We start from the raw sequence: 18,494 nt of genomic DNA, 5'->3' as shown, positions 1-18,494 counted from the left end.
TCTACCAGCCACTGCAGATCCTCTCTTGCCTCCCTGTCCACCTTAAACGAGATGATCTCGCCCCTTACTGCCACCTTCAGCGCTCCCAGACCACTGATGGTGAGCCCTCCCTGTTCCTGCTGAACCCACATAGTCATCAATCACCTTTCCAATCTTCACACAAAAATTCAGATCTGCCAGCAGCCCCACATCCAACCTCCACGCTGGCCTCTGTGCCGGCCCCTACTCCAGGACCATGTCCAGGAAATGCGGAACCCATGGTCCGAGATAACAATTACCGAGTATTCCGTTTTCCTTACCCCCGACAAATACACCTTCCCCATAGTGAAGAAATCGATCCTTGAATGCACCCTATGGACTGGTGAAAAGGGATACTCCCCAATCTATGGATGCGAAAAATTCCATGGATCCGTTCCCCCATCTCCTTCCGAGGGGGTCGGCGAGCGCGGCTCAGATCTATCCACCTTCGGATTCAGCACTGTATTCAACCACCCACCAGGATTTACTGATCCAAATTCGGTCTGGCAGCCACCTCCCCTTCATGAACCCTACATCGTCCCAATTCGGGACACACTAACCAACACTACCAGCCTCCCCTCCAAAGCACACGTTACCATAACATACCTGCCCCCTGATCTGCCAGGACCTTTTCCATCTGAAATCTCACTCTCTTACCCACCAGTATCGCTACCCCCCTGGGTCCTGCTGTCACAGCCTGAGTGGAACACCTGACTCACCCCAGCCCTTCTGAAGCCTAACTTGGTCCTTCCCCCTCAGATGGGTCTCCTGCAGCAGCACCAAGTCAACTCTCAAGCTCTTTAAATGCGAGAAGAATCCCGCTCGCTTCAGCGGCCCACCCAACCATCGCACATTCCACGTTACCATACCGACCGGGGGGGGGGGGGGGGGGGATCCAGTGGAATGTTGTTGAGGAACAGTCACTGTTTTAATGTAGGAAATGAGAAAACTAATTTGTGAACAGCAATATCCCAGAAACTGCACTGTGATGGTTTTATATTTTGATGATGTTGTTTGTGGTATAAATATTGGGAAGGACACGGAGAGAATGAACTCCTCACATCATCTCCAATGGAGTTTTCAGTGGTCCCTCTTAGACCAGTGATTGGACCATTCTACAGAATGTTCCTCTGGGTGGGGCATCACCATCCAGTGGAAGATTAAGATTGAATTGAGTCTCCAGGTGTATTAAATGTCTCCAGTTTGTGAGACAATGAGACTTCTCCTTATGTTTAGTATGGGTATACTGGATACCGATTTTTTTTTCTTTTTAAATAAATGTTTTATTAAAGTTTTCCCAATCAGCGTTTTTATATTAAAAAATAGAAATACAAATGGTAATAAAAATAACAATAAGAATAACCTAAAACTTACACTAAAACTAAACAATTTTTTTAAAAAACAGAACAAGGTGGGTGTTGTCTCCATACCCAACTTACATTATATCAACAGTTCCCCCCCCCCCACCTGAAACCAACCCCCCGGGATGCTGCTGCTGCTGACACTTACTGCTCCCCGAGAAAGTCAAGGAAAGGTTGCCACCGCCGGGAGAACCCCATCAAGGACCCTCTCAAGGCAAACTTTATTCGCTCCAGGCTGAGGAGCCCCACCATATCGCTAACCCAGGTCTCCCTGCTCGGGGGTTTCGAGTCCCTCCACATTAACAAAATCCATCTCCGGGCTACCAGGGAGGCAAAGGCCAGTACCTTGGCCTCTTTCGCTTCCTGCCCTTCCGGATCCTCCGACACCCCAAATATCGCTGCCGTTGGACTCGCCTTCACCCGAGTGTCCAGAACCCTAGACATCACCCTCGCAAACCCCTGCCAGAATTCTTTAAGCGCTAGGCATGCCCAGAACATATGGGCATGATTCGCCGGACCCCCTGCACATCTCGGGCACCTGTCCTCCACCCCAAAAAACCTACTCATTCTTGCCGCCGTTATATGCGCCCGATGCACCACCTTAAATTGAATTAAGCCGAGCCTGGCACATGATGAGGAGTTCACCCTGCCCAGGGCATCGGCCCACAGGCCCTCATCCAGATCCTCGCCCAGCTCCTCCTCCCACTTGTCCTTCAACTCCTCCACTGAGGCTTCCTCTACCTCCTGCAGTTCCTGATATATGTCCGACACCTTCCCCTCCCTACCCGGATGCCAGACACCACCCTATCCTGGATCCTACGCGGGGGCAGCAGCGGGAATGTCCCCACCTGTTTTCTAAGGAAGTCCCGAACCTGAAGGTACCTGAACGCATTCCCGCGGGGTCAGGCCGAACTTCTCCTCCAGCGCCTGCATGCTGGGGAAAGCCCCATCTATAAACAGGTCCCCCATCCTCCTAATACCTGCCCTATACCAGCCTTGGAACCCCCATCCATCCTACCCGGAGCAAATCTGTGGTTATTCTGTATCGGGGTCCACACAGAGGCCCCCTCCTCCCACCTTTGTCTCCTCCACTGTCCCCAGATCCTCAGTGCCGTCACCACCGGACTTGTGGTGTATCGCGCCGGCGAGAACGGCAGCGGAGCCGTGACTAGTGCCCCCAGGCTGGTGCCTTTACACGACGCCGTCTCCAGCCGCACCCACGCAGCCCCCTCCTCCATCATCTATTTCCTAATCATGGCCACATTGGCCGCCCAGTAATAACTGCAGAAGCTCGGCAGAGCCAGCCCCCCCCCCCCCCCCCTTTCTTCACCCACACAAATCCCGTAACAATCCTATTCACCCGCTTAAAGAACTTGGGGATGAAAATGGGGAGGCACTGAAATACAAAGAGGAACCTGGGGAGAACCGTCATCTTCACAGTCTGCACCCCTCTTGCCAGGGAAAGCAGGAGCATATCCCACCTTTGAAACTCTCCCTCCATCTGCTCCACGAGCCGGGTTAAGTTGAGCCTGTGCAGGACATCCCAGTTCCTGGCCACTTGTATCCCCAAGTACCGAAAGCTCCTCTCCACTATCCTGAGCGGGAGCTCCCTCAGTCTCTCCTCCTGGCCCCTAGCGTGGTTCACGAACAGCTCACTCTTCCCCACGTTCAACTTATACCCCGAGAACCTCCCAAAGTACCTCAGGATCCGTATGACCTCCCCCATCCCCTCTAACGGGTCCGAAATATACAACATCCGCGTAGAGGGAGACCCGGTGCTCCTCCCCTCCGCGCACCAGCCCCCTCCAATCCCCGAAGTCCTGAGTGCAATGGCCAACGGCTCAATTGCCAGGGCAAACAGCAACGGGGACAGGGGACACCCCTGTCTCGTCCCCCCGTGCAGCCTGAAATACTCCGACCTTAGCCAGTTTGTGGACACACTCACTACAGGGGCCTGATACAGCAGCTTGACCCACCCTATAAATCCCTCCCCGAATCCAAACCCGCCTAGCGCCTCCCACAGATACTCCCACTCCACCCTGTCAAAGGCCTTCTCCGCGTCCATCGCAGTCACCACCTCCACCTCCACCTCGCCCCCCTCCAAGGGCATCATGATGATATTCAGGAGCCTCCTCACATTCGTGTTCAGCTGCCTGCCCTTAACAAAACCCGTCTGGTCCTCCCCAATCACTCCTGGGACACAGTCCTCTATTCTGGTGGCCAGAATATTTGCCAACAGCTTGACATCTACGTTCTGGAGCGATATCGGCCTGTAGGACCCACACTGAAGTGGATCCTTCTTCTTCAAGATGAGTGAAATCAATGCCTGCGACATTGTCGGAGGGAGGGTCCCTCTCTCCTTTGCCTCATTGAAGGTTCTTAGCAGGAGTGGGCTCAGCAGCTCCGAGAAATTCTTATAAAATTCTACGGGGAAGCGGTCCGGGCCCGGGGCCTTGCCCGTCTGCATGCCTGCCAGCCCCCTGACTACCAGCCCCCTGACTACCTCCTCCAACTCAATTGGGGTCCCCCGTCGCTCCACCCGCTCCACTTCCACCCTTGGGAATCTCAACCGGTCCATAAACTGCCTCATCCCTTCCCCCTCCCCAGGGGGCTCCGACTCGTTTAGCTTCCCATAGAACTCCCTGAAGACTTCATTAACCCTCTCCGGGCTCAGCACCATGTTGCCTTCCCTATCCCGCACTCCCCCAATCTCTCTAGCCGCCTCCCTCTTACGCAGCTGGTGCGCCAGCATCCTGTTCGCCTTCTCCCCATACTCATGAACTGCCCCTTTCACTTTCCTCAGCTGCACCTCTGCCTTCCCCGTGGTCAGCAAGTCAAACTCCGCCTGTAGTTTCCGGCGCTCATTCAACAGCCCCCCCCTCTGGGGCCTCCACGTACCTCCTGTCTACCCTGAGTATCTCTCCCACCAGCCTCTCCCTCTCCACCCTCTCCTTCTTCTCTCTGTGGGACCTAATGGAGATTAACTCTCTCCTAACAACCGCCTTCAGAGCCTCCCAAACCACTGCCACCGTTACCTCCCCTGTGTCATTCACTCCCACATAATTCTCAATACTCCTCCTTATCTGCCCACACACCTCTTCATCCGCCAGCAGCCCCACATCCAGTCTCCAGAGAGGGCACTGACCCCGCTCCGCCCCCAATCGCAGGTCCACCCAGTGCGGGGCATGGTCTGAGACCGCAATGGCTGAGTATTCGACCCCCTCCACCCTCGGGATCAACGCCCTATTCAGCACAAAGAAGTCTATCTGCGAATAGACTTTATGGGCGTGGGAGGAAAAGGAGAACTCCTTCGCCCTTGGCCGCGCAAACCTCCAGGGGTCCACTCCCCCCCCCAACTGGCCCATGAACTCCCAAAAGGCCCTGGCCGCCACCAGCCTCTTTCCCGACCTGGACTTGGAACGATCTAAGCTCGGATCCAAGACCGTATTAAAGTCCCCTCCCATTTTCAGGTTACTTGTCTCCAAGTCCGGGAGCCTACCCAACACGCGCCTCATGAAGTCCGCATCGACCCAGTTCGGGGCATATACATTCACTAGCACCACCCGGGCCCCCTGCAGCTTGTTACTCACCATTATATACCTGCCCCCCCTTATCCGCTACGATACTCCCCGGCCTCAAATGCCACTCGTTTCCTAACCGAAATTGCCAGCCCTCTGGTCTTGGAGTCTAACCCCGAGTGAAACACCTGTCCCACCCATCCTTTCCTCAGCCTGGTCAGCGAGCTTTAAGTGCATCTCTTGCAACATGGCCACGTCCGCCTTCAACCCCTTCAGATGCGAGAACAGACGGGACCTCTTGACCGGCCCATTCAGGCCCCTCGTTCTACGTGATCAGCCTGGTTGGGGGGTTGACAACCCCCCCCATCCCGCCGGCTAGCCATCTCCCTTTTTCGGCCAGCCACGTGCCCCCGCCTCCCGCTTCCAGCTCTCCCCTTGGCGTCCCCCCCCCCCCCCCCCCCCCCCGCCTGACTCTCCATCCATACCCCTCGCCTGGCTCCCCTTCAGTCAGCAAAGCAGCACCCATTCCCCCCCCTCCCCCAGCGCCCCCCCCCCCTCCTGCCAAGCATCCGCTTAGCCCCGGTTTCCCCCCCCCCATTGTGCTTCCGGGAGTCAGCTCACCCATGCTGACCCCGGCCGCTCCCGCCTCTATATTCCAACCCTAAACTTGTTGCCTCCTTCTGGCCACCCAATCCCCCCCCCCCTCCCCCGCAGGGTAGAGGGGCAAGCTCCATCTGGGACCACCCCGTGCGCCGGACAACCCGCTGTGGGAAACCTAGTTGAAGGATCTATTCCTGCCGAACTACGACAAGTTGAAAGATCTGTAATATTTTTGGACTGCGCCAAGTTGTTAGATTCCTACTATTCTTTGACTGTGTAAAGTTGAAGGAATTTATGTTATTTCTACTATTCGGTTACCAGTGGCACTTTGCGATTACTCGGACTCAGCAGAAATTTAAGTTGAAACTTCTCCGGTGCCAAAAAGGAATTATTTTATTTGTCTTCTATTGATTACAATTTGAAAGTCATTTAAAAGGCAATTCGTAGACAATTTGAAGCTTCCAGAGAATCAAATACATTATCTTTTTGTTTAGGCAGACAGCTCGAAAGTAACTTTTAAAAGGTCAAATTCTGGAAATGAAACATGAAAAAGAAAGAGAACTAATCTTCAGCTAAACTCAAACTCAAAGTCAAAAACACTACATCACTACAAAGACAGACTGACTAAACAGACTGACAGACAGACAGACAGACTCAGCAAATTAAAGACAGACTAAGAGAATTAAAGACAGACTTACTAAACAGACAGACTAACAGACTAAACAGACTAACAGACTGACAATTAAGGACAGTCAATTAAGGACAGACTAAAATGGCGGGGGGGAAACTTTTCAGTTATACACTTCCATATCTGTCTTAAGTCATCTAATCACACCCCGATATAATCCGAATTGGTTTGGGTTAGACTCAAACACAATTGATTTGGCCGCAAGCCATCCATCTTCAATGTGCAACATTAGCTTTAAATGATGCGTATCTGCATACTTGTCTCTGTTAAGGATTGAGATATTCTGCTTTATCTTTACCGGCAATAAACTGGTTTTAAGCTAGCTTGGCTAATGTAACAATGGAGACTTCATGTCGAGAAAGCTGGAATCAAACATATATTTGATTCAATGCTCTACAAACTGCACTGGACTCCTGCCACCTCGTTGCCATGGAATTCAGCCTTTGTCCTTGACAACAGCACAAGTATAGTGTCAAATTGTCTCGCAACTGCGCTGTTTTAATCTATGATGGAATTATGCTGTTTCATGTATCTATTGAAGCTATATGTTTTGCTTAAACAGCTATCTTTTACCTGTACTAGTTGTATTGGAAATACCAGGATTCTACACCCGTCCCGGGCGTTTCCCACCCCCTAGAACCAAACACCTGGAAAACAAAACACACAACAAAATCACCAACCAAACTGGAGCAGACAAGTCAATAAACTTATGCTTTACCCGCCGTCTTACCCTTGGTTTCCCTCCCCCTCACCCACACATTTCACCCCCATACAACTGTTCCTTAGTTCAGGTCCAGCTTCTCTTGCCTGATGGAACGACCACGCCTCGTCCGGCGTATCAAAGTAGTGGTGCCTGTCCTGGTATGTTAGCCAAAGTCTCGCCGGGTGCAGGAGCCCAAAATTCACCCTTTTACTGTGGAGGACCGCCTTAGCCCAGTTGAAACCCGCACACCTCCTCGCCAGCTCAGCTCCCAAGTCCTGGTAAATGCGGATCTCGCCGTTCTCCCACTTACTGCTCCGCTCTTTCTTTGCCCACCGCAGGACTCGCTCCCGGTCTGCCAAGCGATGAAACCGTATCACCATTGCCCTCGGTGGCTCGTTTACCCTCGGCTTTCTGGCGAGAACCCTGTGCGCCCCATCCAGCTCCAAGGGCCGCGGGAAGGCCCCCACGCCCATCAGCGTCCCCAACATTGTGGCCACGTACGTGATGCACGATCAATAACCCCAGAAACGAGATTGGAGACAATTGAAGGCTATAATACGCTAGATGTTTCTCCCAGCAGCGCAGGTACAGAAGAAAGCCGCTGGGGCGGCACGGGCTCTTATACCCCGCCTTGCAGGGCGGAGCTAACATACAAGCTTATCCAATGGGAACAAGTACATTCTCCACCAATGGTATTCCGGCATTACTAGGTACCGTAATCCTCCGAACACAGACTACCACAGTATGTGCTCGCGTCCGCCCCCTCCGCTCCTTCGGGAAGGCCCAGGATCTGCAGATTATGGCTCCGAGGCCTGTACTCAAGGTCGTCTAGCCTCTCCTGCCATCTCTTATGTAGCGCCTCGTGCGCTTCCACCTTCACCGCCAGGCCCAGGATCTCGTCCTCATTCTCCGCCACCTTCCTCCTCACCTCCTTGATCTCCTTCTCCTGCGCCTTCTGGGTCACCACAATTCTCTCCATGGAGGCCAGCATCTCCGTTTTCAACTCCATGAAGCAGTTTTTAAGGAGCTCTTGCTGTTCTCTGGCCCACTGGTCCCACACCTCCCGATCTTCTCCGGCCGCCATTTTGTCCTCCCGGACCTTCTCTGTCTTCTTCCCCGCGTTCGCACGTCTGCCGGCTCCACTCCTGGTTCCCTCCATGCAACACCGGGGGGAACCTCTCCCGCGTCCGTTCCTGCACCGGTCCCTGCCGTCAAGTGCCGCCACCACCCCGTTTAGTGGCTCGAAATACCGATCCCGGCGGGAGGTGCCGTTCGCGCTACCTAGCAGGTCATGGCCGCCACCGGAAGTCTCGATATCGATTTTGTTGCTGCTACATAATTGCAAGGGTTTGATCTCTGCCATCTTTTAAAAAATATTTTTATTGCAACGGTTTTCATTATGAACAGAGTAACTTATTCAAGCAAAATTTTTCCTTATAACAAACAAGCCCCCAACAATAGAACCATCCCACCCACCCCCAAATCCCCACTTCCCTCCCCCATACAGAAAACAAAACCTTAATGACCCTTCACCCAACTAAACGACAAACCCCCCCACCCCCACACTGAACAGCTGATGGTGACCAATTCCTGAGAAAGGAGATAAACGGCTGTCACCTCCAGTAGAATCCTCCCACCCACCCCCTCAGAGTCTACTTGATCTTCACTCAGTGCAGAAATCCCATGTCCCCCAACCAAGCTGTGCAGACTCCACACAGGCAGAAACCCAAGCCGGGAATCGAACCTGGGACCCTGGAGCTGTGAAGCAACAGTGCTCCCCACTGTGCTACCGTGCCAGCAGCCCCCCACATCCTACAATCAAAACCCGAATAGTTTGCCTGTCCCACCCAACCCTTCCGCAACCTTGTTTGATCTTTAATGCTTTGATGGGTCTCCAGTCAAGAGACCACATCCACCTTCAAACATCTCTAGTGTTCAAACACCTGCGACCATTTTACTGGACCATTTAACCCCTCAAATTCCAGGTTATCAACTGGATCGGGAACCTCTGGCACCACCTCCATCCCAGAATTAGCCATATCCACCCTGTGAGGCAATCCAGCATTGCCGCAACCTGCGCCAACTCCGGGCACATTCAAGATGGCCGCCACATCCCCAAAACGTCAGTCGCAGAGCCAGGGAATCATCACTGTCAGCAGTTTCCCCTCCCCCCTCCTCAGCTCCCTCCCAGCCCCACCCCATCCTGAACACCATCCTAACAACCAAGAGAAAAACAAAATCCACCCCCATCCTCATCCCCGAGCCCAAACAAAACAGAAACAAAAGGTCAAAGCTCATTACCTTAAAAAAAAATCCCCATGGTAACAAACTGCAGACATCCCCCCTTCTCCGCTCCCATTGACTTGCTGCACTGCCAGCATTGCGACCCCAGCAGAGGGTAAAGGTCAAAGTCAACACACAATATATCAACAATCAACCCCCGCCCGCCCTAATCAAACTTTAATACTGAAGCCCAGAGGATAACTAAAAAACGACACCCAGTTCCCCCCCCCCTCACAAATACAACTGAACAGTACAACATACAAACCCCAACTTCACCCATAACACACACCCACCAACAAGCCTGAGCACAACCCCAAATCCACCCCCACATTGTAACAGTCCCCCACAAGATACAAATGCAGATTAAGTTAACAGTAATCAAAGAAAAAACTCCATAGTCCTCAAGCACTGCAGTTCATCCCCAATCCGTGCTTCCTCACAAACGCATCCTCCAGCCCATCAAAATAATAATCTCTGTCCTCGAAAGTTACTCGAAGATGAGCCGGGTGCACCACACCAAACCTCACGTTGTTCTTGTACAGAGTGGCCTTGGCCTTATTAAACACCACGCTCTCTCCCACCTACCCATACTCTCTCCAATTGCACCCTTGCTCTTCCCTCATCATTCTGCTCCATCTCTCCCTCTCACCCTCTGCACTTCCTTCCCTGCTCCTTCCACTTTCTTTCTCTGTCTGTCTTGCACATTCTCTCCCTTCCCACTCTATTTCTCTCACTAATCATCACCCTCTTTCTTTCTCACTCTCCCACTTTTATTCCCCATCCTCCTGTCTCTCACACACAGACTCTCCCTGCCAGCCTGAACTCCCTACTCCTCCATCTCGTTCTCTCAAAGCCCCACACTATCCTGCTATGATACACTGCTCACTGTTTCTCACCCTCTCCCAAACTTTTTCATCTGGACTCTCCCTCTTTACTCCTGCTCTCTCCACTCCCTCGCATTGCTGTCTTGTTATCTCTCTTCTCAACTGCACCCCTTGCCCTCCCTTCTCTTTTCCATCTGTGTCACTACCTCTCTCCCCACCTCTCTCCATGTTCCCATTCCTGCTCCTTCTCCTTTACCACTCGTTCTCCTCTCCCCTTCCCTCAGAAACCTCTCTCCTCTGCTCCCCACCCCTCCCTCTTTCTTCCCTCTCCCTCCCTCACTATCCTCTCCCTCACCTACCCCGTTGGCCCTTCTCTACCCCTCCCTCTCTCTTCCATCCCCCTCCCTCTCTCATCTCTCCCCCTCCCTCTCTAAATCACTGACTGTGTTATTTTAACTTTCCCCCAGCTCCAGCCTCTCTGACTCTGGATCTGAACACAGCGCATCCCCAGCTCATCCTGTCTGAGGACCGGACCAGTGTGAGGCTCGGAGACAAACAGCAGCCGCTCCCTGACACCCCGGAGAGGTTTAATCCCTGGCCCTGTGTCCTGGGATCAGAGGGATTCACATAAGGGAGACATTACTGGGAGGTGGGGGTGGGGGAGAAGACTCGGTGGTGGCTGGGAGTGGCCCGAGAGTCTGTGAACAGGAAAGGGGGAATCTCCCCGAGACCTGAGTCTGGATTCTGGGTTTTGTGGCTGGAGCCCGGATTTGGTTATTTTGCCGCCACTTCCCCCTCACTGACCCCGCTCGCCCCGAGTGTGAATCCCAGGAAGATCGGGGTTTTCCTGGACTATGAGGGGGGACAGGTGTCATTTTACAATGCGGACAACATGTCCCATCTCCACACTTTCACCCACACTTTCACTGAATCTTTCCCATCTTCAATCCGGGATGGAATATCAGTGGGAAAAACTCAGCCCCGCTGACAATCTGTGGGATTAAAGATCACTAACAGATCCATCCTGTCATAATATACATCAGTACATTATGGTGCAATCACATACACACACTGATGGACATGCAGTAGGACCAACCAGCATACATAACACCGCAGCCAATCACCAGTGAGAGCACAAGCACTATAAAGACAGGGGACAGGAGAGTTCCCGCTCATTCTAGCAGCAGCCAGCTCAGAGCACAGAGCTCACAGCCTGCATCACAGACACTCACCATGTGCTGAGTGCCTCACCATAGCTAGTGATAGGAAAGGGTCCACAGTTAAGCTGGTATTGCTGATACCTACGTTTACAGAATGTTAGCATAGTTGAACAGTTAATAAATGGCGTTACACCACTTCCAGCATTGTTGGCTTGTTTGTAAACCAGAACACCCAACACGACATGGTACAAGGAGTGGCCGCAATCTAGCACTTGTGAGACCCACCTGCAACTTCTCAGCATTCCGGCATCCTACAGCATGGAGAACATCAACCCGCCGCCGCCGCTCCGCATCGCTGGCAATCTCGGGATAAATTGGAAGATATTTAAACAGCGCTTCCAGCTCTTCCTCGAGGCCACGGACAGGGAGAATGCATTGGACGCCAGGAAGATAGCCCTTCTTCTCTCCACGGCTGGGCAACATGCCATCCACATCTTTAACTCCCTGACATTCGCGGACGACAAGGACAAGACCAAGAACACGACGGTGCTCCTCAAATTCGACACACACTTCAGTGTTGAAGTCAACGAAAGCTTCGAAAGGTACCTGTTCCAGCAGCGCTTGCAGGGTAAGGACAATCCTTTCCAATCCTATTTAACACACCTCCGCATCCTCGCGCAATCCTGCGGTTATGGGCCCACCTCCGACTCCATGATACGCGACCAGATTGTTTTTGGGGTCATGTCGGACACCCTGCGTCAGCAGCTCCTTAAAGTTAAACAACTAACGCTACCGACTGCCATCGGGACCTGTGTCCTGCATGAGAATGCCACCAGCCGGTACTCCTACATACAGGCAGCTGAAACGGCGTGGCAAGGGCCCCATGAGGTGGAACGGGTCTAAACGATCGAACATCTCCCGGGCCGCAGTCTGGAGGAGGGCGGCCATTTTGCGCGCTTTCCGAGGCCTCCCGCGCTTGTACACGCCAAACGAGGGGACGGAGACATGGAGGAACGCGATGCGCAGGCCCGCACCACACAAGACCGTACCGTGCATGCGCGGTGGCGCAACGAACGCACTGACGTCACGACGAGCGGCAACGGTGGCTCCGCCCACTTTAAGCGGCAGTGCCCTGCAAAATCGCGACAGTGCCTACGCTGTGGCTGGCTTGGCCACTATGCTGCCTGCTGTCGAGCAGCCCAGCCTGCCAACTCGCAACGATTTAACCAGCCTCGCAGGAATGTTCGGGCAATCCAACGCACCTTCACCGAGTCCGATCCTGACTTCATGCAGACCAGTGACACAGAGGACAGGGAGCCTTTTCGAGTCACTGTCATAACCAAGAACAGGCTGTCCCCGAATCGAAAGCACCAGCCGCTGTTGGTGCACAGCATTGATCCGGACGACGAGTGGTGTGCCACCCTGACGGTCAACCGATCCCAGATCAGATTCCGTCTGGACACTGGTGCTTCCGCCAATCTCCTCGCATGGTCAGCATTTCAAACCCTGGGGGTCAAACCAACAATTCTTCCATCCAATTGCCAACTGGTCGACCATAATGGTAACGTCATCCCCGCCACCGGGTCATACCAACTCGAGGTGATGCACAACTCGCAAAAAGTCACCCTACCTTTCGAGATTGTGGGCTCCTCAAAGGACTCCCTGCTCGGCGCACAGGCGTGCAAGCTCCTCAACCTCGTGCAGCGCGTACATTCCCTCTCTCCAGAGGACATGTCTGACTTCCAAGATGCGGACTTCAGGGCGCAACTAAGTGCCATCATCACTCCACACCGCGAGGTCTTCGAAGGCATGGGCACACTTCCATACACATACAAAACCCTGCTCAAACAGGACGCCACGCCTGTGGTTCATGCACCTCGCAGAGTCCCAACACCCCTCAAGGACCGCCTCAAGCAGCAGCTGCAGGACCTCCAGGACCAAGGAGTGCTTTCCAGAGTGATGGAACCAACCAACTGGGTCAGTTCCATGGTGTGCGTCAAGAAGCCTTCCGGCGAGCTCCGGATCTGTATCGACCCGAAGGATTTAAATCGTAACATCGTAGCATTACCCTATCCCCAAGCGTGAGGAGATCACGTGCGAGATGGCTCGAGCCAACATATTCACCATGCTGGATGCATCAAAGGGCTTCTGGCAGATTCAATTGGACAAGTCCAGCAGAAAGCTGTGTACTTTCAACACCCCATTTGGCAGGTACTGCTACAATAGAATGCCATTTGGAATCATATCAGCATCTGAAGTGTTCCACCACATCATGGAGCAGATGATGGAGGGCATTGAGGGTGTGCGCGTCTATGTGGACGACATCATCATCTGGTCCACCACCCCGCAGGAGCATATCAGTCGCCTCCAACGCGTTTTTAAGCGAATATGGGACCAAGGCCTGTGCCTCAACAGAGCCAAATGTTCTTTCGGCCAGACCGAACTCAGATTTTTAGGAGACCACATCTCCCGGTTGGTTGTGCGGCCGGATGCGGACAAGGTGGCAGCCATCACGGCCATGCAGAAGCCGGCGGATAAGAAGGCGGTGCTCCGGTTCTGAGGAATGGTCAACTTCCTAGGAAAGTTCATCCCTCACCTCGCTTCCCACACCACGGCTCTCCGCAACCTAGTTAGGAAGACGACAGACTTCCAGTGGCTTCCCGGCCATCAGTGTGAATGGGAGGAGCTCAAGGTCAAGCTGACCACCGCCCTGGTATTGGCGTTTTTCGATCCTGCAAGGGAGACGAAAATATCAACGGACGCTAGCCAATCTGGCATAGGGGCGGTGCTCCTGCAACGAGATGACACCTCATCATGGGCCCCTGTTGCCTATGCGTCACGGGCCATGACCCCCACAGAGCAGCGCTATGCACAAATCGAGAAGGAGTGCCTAGGCCTGTCGATCGGTGTCGACAAGTTCCATGACTACGTGTATGGCCTTCCCGAGTTCATTGTGGAGACCGACCATCGCCCGCTGTTCTATAATATTCGAGACGATCTGGCAGTCGTTGATGGCGTCCTCCTGAAGCTGGACCGCATTGTGATCCCACACAGCATGCATCACCTGGTTTTAGAGCAGCTGCACGAGGGCCATCTCGGCTTAGAGATGTGGCGACAGAGGGCCCGAGAGGCTGTCTACTGGCCTGGCATTAATGAGGACATTGCCAACACTGTGCTCAATTGCCCCACCTGTCAGAGGTTCCAGCCGGCCCAACCACGGGAGGCCCTTCAGCCCCATGAGTTGGTCACGTCCCCTTGGTCTAAGGTAGGCGTGGGCCTGTTCCATGCGCTCGGCAGGGACTATGTTCTCATAGTTGATTATTTTTCCAGCTATCCCGAGGTTGTACGCCTGCACGACATCACGTCATCGGCTGTTATCCGTGCCTGCAGAGACCTTTGCTCGTCATGGCAACCCACTCACTGTGATGTCGGACAATGCTTCGCGAGCCAGGAATGGTCTAACTTCGCTAGCAGGTACGACTTTGTACACGTGACGTCCAGTCCCCTGCACCCCCAGTCAAATGGCAAAGCAGAAAATGGCGTCCACATCGTAAAGAGGTTCCTCTGCAAGGCTGCTGATGTAGGATCCGACTTCTGCCTCGTCTTGCCTGGACTATCGCTTGGCTCCAATGTCCACAGGCCCGTCACCAGCCCAGCTGCTGATGGGTCGCACCCTCAGGACCACTGTACCGTCCATTCACGTCCCAGACCTCGACCATGCTCCGGTCCTTTAGCGGATGCAACAGTCTCGCGCGCAGCACAAGGCGGCGCATGACGCTCGAGCGACTGATCTTCTGCTCTGGCGCCAGGTGACAACGTCCGAATCCCAGAGGGTGGCTGGTCTGCGACTGCTGTGGTTCTTCGGCTGGTGGCTCCCCGCTCATTCCTGGTCCGTCTGCCTGATGGCTCCATTTGCCGCCACAATCGGCGTGCCCTTCGTCTGCTTCCACGCTCGCTACGCGATCCTCCACCGGTGCCACGCCCTCCTGTTGTCCACGACCTGGACTTTGTAGAGCTTCCGGATACTCTGCATCCTCCTCACTTGGCCGTGGCCCGGCCCGATCCTCAGCCGGTGGCTCCTGACCCACCCTTGAGGCGGTCAACCCGAATTCGTCGCCCATCTCAGAGACTTGATTTATGAGCCTTACAATGTTGGACTCAATGCTTTGTTCTTTCATCCTGTTTCAGCATTTCACTAGTTTGTTTATAGCATTTGTTATTAGTTTTGTTGTTGGTGTAACACCTTGTTTTTTCTCTGCACCAGGCACCTTCCCGTGTATATAGACTAGCCTCATGTACATAGTTATATAAATACTGCACACACAGATACACTCATTACATGTTATTTATTCTCACATAAGCACATGTTCTTTGTAAAAAAAAGGGGGATGTCATAATATACATCAGTACATTATGGTGCAATCACATATACACACTGATGACATACAGTAGGACCAACCAGCATACATAACACCGCAGCCAATCGCCAGTGAGAGCACAAGCACTATAAAGACAGGGGACAGGAGAGTTCCCGCTCATTCTAGCAGCAGCCAGCTCAGAGCACAGAGCTCACAGCCTGCATCACAGACATTCACCGTGTGCTAAGTGCCTCACCATAGCTAGTGATAGGAAAGGGTCCACAGTTAAGCTGGTATTGCTTATACCCACGTTAACAGTATGTCAACATAATTGAACAGTTAATAAAATAGCATTACACCACTTCCAGCATTGTTGGCTTGTTTGTAAACCAGAACACCCAACACGACAGCCCAGCGCTGGATGGATTCTGGTCAGGGACCTGAGGGGTTAAACCTGGTCCCTTCTCATTTTCTCACGGGTTTTGCTGGCTGGGCAGCATTTTTATTCCCCACCAGCAATCGCTCTGTTGGCACAATTGTTTTCTGTCGCTGAAATCAAAGCCGGATAAATAGTAAAGACTCTATCAGACCTTATACATTGATGGAGAATCTTAATTGGTAAATCATTTCCACATGATTGTGATTTTCAGTTTGGGACTTTCCAGCTAATCTTTCGCAATGATGGACAGGGAAATTATAACCAAACAATTAGATTGGATGGAATTAATTCTCAGAGTGTGGATTTGGTCAGATTCAGATCTGAGAATATACCAGAATCATCGTGTTATCCAGGATAGAAGAAGGACATTCACCCCATTTTGCGTGCATATTTCAAAGACAGTCAATGTTTATTGGATAAAAGATGAAGACAGTCACTGAGCAAGGAAATATGGCTGTGGAAGCGAGTCTTGGTAAATACCTTGAAGCTGCTTTGCTGAGCATCTTCGGTCTGTGCGCATTCAGGATCCTGACCTTCCTGTTGCTTGCCATTTTAACAAAAGACCTTGCTCCCATGCCCACATGTCTGTTCTTGGCCTGCTGCAATGTTCCAGTGAAGCTCAACGAGGAATATCATCTCTTCTTCCGGTTAGGCACACTACAACCTTCCGGCCTGAACATCGAATTCAACAATAGGTGGACAGGTTAGGTGGATTGGCCATGATAAATTGCCATTAGTGTCCAAAATTGCCCTTAGTGTTGGGTGGGGTTACTGGATTATAGGGATAGGGTGGAGGTGTTGACCTTGGGTAGGGTGCTCTTTCCAAGAGCCGGTGCAGACTCGATGGGCCGAATGGCCTCCTTCTGCATTGTAAATTCTATGATAATCTATGACAACTTCAGATGATCAGCTCTACCCCACCTCGACTGATTTGTTTTCATCCCATTTCATTTTAACTGTCTTTTACCATTTCTTTCTTTCTTAATATATATTTAATTCCCCCCCCCCCCGAATCTTATCCACTTTTCCTTCACCTTCTCATTGTTTTCCCCTCCCCCCACATCACCAGTTCATCCTCTGATGTTAGTTTCGCTGCTGTTTCACCTTTCACATCTTTTGTTCTCTCTGGGTACTGCCATTAGCACTCTTTCCCCTTGGTCCGAATACAGGAGGGAGATAGAGAACCTACTGGACTGGTGTAGCGACAACAATCTCTTCCTCAATGCCAGCAAACCTAAAGAGCTGGTAATTGATTTCAGGAAGCAAAGTACTGTACACACCCGTGTCAGCATCAACGGGGCCGAGGTGGAGATAGTTAGCAGTTTCAAATTCCGAGGGGTGCACACCTCCAAAAATCTGTCCTGGTCCACCCACGTCGACGCTACCACCAAGAAAGCACAACAGCGCCTATACTTCCTCAGGAAACTAAGGAAATTCGGCATGTCCACATTGACTCTTACCAACTCTTACAGATGCACCATAGAAAGCATCCTATCTGGCTGCATCACAGCCTGGTATGGAACTGCTCGGCCCAGGACCGCAAGAAACTTCAGAGAGTCGTGAACACCGCCCAGTCCATCACACGAACCTGCCTCCCATCCATTGACTCCATGTACACCTCCCGCTGCTTGGGGAAAGCGGGCAGTATAATCAAAGATCCCTCCCACCCGGCTTACTCACTCTTCGAACTTCTTCCATCGGGCAGGAGATACAGAAGTCTGAGAACACGCACGAATAGACTCAAAAACAGCTTCTTCCCCACTGTCACCAGACTCCTAAATGACCCTCTTATGGACTGACCTCATTAACACTACACCCTGTATGCTTCATCCGATGCCAGTGCTTATGTAGTTACATTGTGTACCTTGTGTTGCCCTATTATGTATTTTCTTTTATTCCCTTTTCTTCTCATGTACTTAATGATCTGTTGAGCTGCTCGCAGAAAAATACTTTTCACTGTACCCCAGTACACGTGACAATAAACAAATCCAATCCAATAGCACCCGCTTTCCCTGGGTTTTTGTGGCTATGACTCATCTTTCATTCCCACTTTCTCTGTCTGTTAGCTTTGACAAAGAGTCATCGAACTCGAAACGTTAGCTCTTTTCTCTCCCTACTGATACTGCCAGACCTGCTGAGACATTCCAGCATTTTCTCTTTCGTCAATGTTTATTGGGCCGTTTTCAATGTGGAATTATTTCCTGCAGCACCGAGATTGTGTCAGTCGGTGGCAGCGGTGCTCTTTGTAACAACGACAGACTGTTCATTCTCTTCTGCAAGGACAATCTCCCCAGGAATCAGTCTAGAACATTGTCACCGGAAGGGAAATATTTCCTTCCTTCATTGAGGAGACCAGAACTGTACCCGTGTTTCTGGTGCAGTGAAGGTTCTCTATATTTGCATCCAGATTTCGCGTTGCAATATTCACCAGAAGCAGCGACAAACCAGGACTGCAGCAGACTTTCCCAAAGCAGAGGTTTGATACCAAGACTGAGAGCGATCCTATCCGATTCCTGAGTTCTCCAATCACTTGCTTTCTCCC

The 18,494-nt window shown here is 52.2% G+C and overlaps 1 long non-coding RNA gene across 3 annotated transcripts in view; it reads right to left on the bottom strand.

The window, feature by feature from the left end:
* Positions 1-18,494, bottom strand: part of LOC140390461 (uncharacterized) — a 34,880-nt gene that overhangs the window by 13,342 nt on the left and 3,044 nt on the right. For all 3 annotated transcript variants that reach the window (XR_011934642.1, XR_011934641.1, XR_011934643.1), the window contains exon 2: positions 6,759-6,832. This is a non-coding gene — a long non-coding RNA (uncharacterized lncRNA). The remainder of the gene's footprint in view (positions 1-6,758; positions 6,833-18,494) is intronic.

The sequence above is a fragment of the Scyliorhinus torazame genome, chromosome 14 (assembly GCF_047496885.1).
Source record: "Scyliorhinus torazame isolate Kashiwa2021f chromosome 14, sScyTor2.1, whole genome shotgun sequence".
In the NCBI taxonomy this organism is placed as follows: Eukaryota; Metazoa; Chordata; class Chondrichthyes; order Carcharhiniformes; family Scyliorhinidae; genus Scyliorhinus; species Scyliorhinus torazame.
This window is presented reverse-complemented; position numbering and strand designations above follow the sequence as displayed.